This window comes from Sinocyclocheilus rhinocerous, unplaced genomic scaffold (genome assembly GCF_001515625.1).
Source record: "Sinocyclocheilus rhinocerous isolate Xijiao unplaced genomic scaffold, SAMN03320098_v1.1 scaffold2145, whole genome shotgun sequence".
NCBI lineage: Eukaryota > Metazoa > Chordata > Actinopteri > Cypriniformes > Cyprinidae > Sinocyclocheilus > Sinocyclocheilus rhinocerous.
The window spans coordinates 663,699-665,601 of record NW_015670983.1 but is presented as its reverse complement, the minus strand read 5'-3'; the positions used below and the strand labels follow the sequence as shown (position 1 = coordinate 665,601).

The 1,903-nt window shown below is 38.4% G+C and overlaps 1 protein-coding gene across 1 annotated transcript in view; it reads right to left on the bottom strand.

Moving 5' to 3' along the window:
• LOC107734599 (kinesin heavy chain) overlaps nt 1–1,903 on the bottom strand; it is a 32,055-nt gene that overhangs the window by 25,646 nt on the left and 4,506 nt on the right.

Here is a 1,903-nt window from a genome sequence, read left to right as displayed (position 1 = left end):
AATCAAATGAAGGCCCGCCTTCTGAAATACGAAATGTGCTGTGATCGGTTAGCTGGGCCGGTGTGTGTTGTGATTGGTAAGCTGGACCAGTGTGTGTTGTGATTGGTTAGCTGGGCCAGTGTGTGCATATTTTATATATATATATATATATATATATATACAGTATATATATATATATATATATGTTATTTTTTTAAAGTTGCATATATAAATAAAATGTATCATTGACGTATGGCTGCTACATAAAATATAAAGATCATCATGTAGATATTAATAACATATGTACATATAAATACTATGGGGATTTTAGATATGTTATAAACTATATCAGACGTTTATATATATAACTATATATAGCTATATCTTCATCTATCCACAAAATAAATATGTGTCATATATTGCATTTCCGTATGGGATCTTAATGAAAAGACAATAATCCTCATCATAACTGTCTAATAAAAACATGTTTTCCTCCTCTGTAACTGGATGAATGCAGTCTGAGACGTGCAGACAGCTGCGTATCGAGCAGGACTTGTTCTGAACCGCATTAGCGTGGCTCAGACAGCAGCAATATTGAGCTGCCATGCATTATGTGCTGCTGCTGCTGCTGCTGAAAACTGATCAGTCTGCAAAGCAGCCCAAACTCAGAGCAAATGAGCTGCTCTCTCTCTCTCTCTCTCTCTCTCTCTTCATCATGCAAAGGTACACTTGAAACACACACACACACTCTCTCTCTCACACACACACACACACACACACACACGCACACACATACACACACACTCAATTTTCTGGCGCGTTCTTATCGTTCTTCTTCATATCTCTGTCTTTCATTAAATCCTCCAGCGGTTAGTCTCTACAGCGGCTGCTGATTTCAGAGTGAGAATCACACGGACAGACTTTTAAGTAGAGATTTCTTAGATGAGGATGATGAAGGTCTGTGACGTTCTTACACGAGTCCTGAGCTTTTATCTGATTCACTGAAAGAGGGACCAACGAATAGGTAGATAGTGTGTTACTTCATCGGCTGGCTTGTGTTGAGCTTTGACAGCGTTTCTGAAGCATTACAGAAGAGCTCATTATTAATTGATTTCTGGGTTCCTACTCTAAGGATTAATTATAATATGCTTATCTGGAGTGTGCCATCTAATTTACATTCTGGAGGAGCGTCATATTTACTTCCATACACTCACTTAAGGAATAGTTCACCAAAAATCTGCTGTAAATGTGCTCACCATCAGTTCATCCAGGATGAAGATGAGTTTGTTTCTTCGTCAGATTTGTAGAAATGTAGCATTGCATCAGTGTCTCAGCAATGGATGCTCTGCAGTGAATGGGTGCCGTCAGAATGAGAGTCCAAACAGCTGATAAAAACATCACAATAATCCACAAGTAATCCACAGCATTCCAGTCCATCAGTGAACATCTGGAGAAGACAAAAACTGAAACAAATCCATCATTGAGACATTTTTAACTAAAATACCATAGAGTCTATAATCCAAAATAACTCTTCCTCCAGTGAAAAAGTCCATCTCCTGTTGTTTCTCACATCAAAATCCAGCCACATTTTTGTTTAGAGCTGTTTAAACGCTGCTTGATCTGTGCAGATTTCTCTCCTGATTCAGACCAGAACACTTTTTTCACTGCAGGAAGCGTTATTATGGATTATGGACTCTATGGTATATTAGTTAAAAATGTCTTAATACTGGATTAGTTTCAGTTTTTGTCTTCTCCAGATGTTACCTGATGGACTGGAGTGCTGTGGATTACTTGTGGATTATTGTGATGTTTTTATCAGCTGTTTGGACTCTCATTCTGACGGCACCCATTCAGTGCAGAGGATCCACTTGTGAGCAAGTGATGTAATGCTACATTTCTCCAAATCTGTTCCGATGAAGAAACA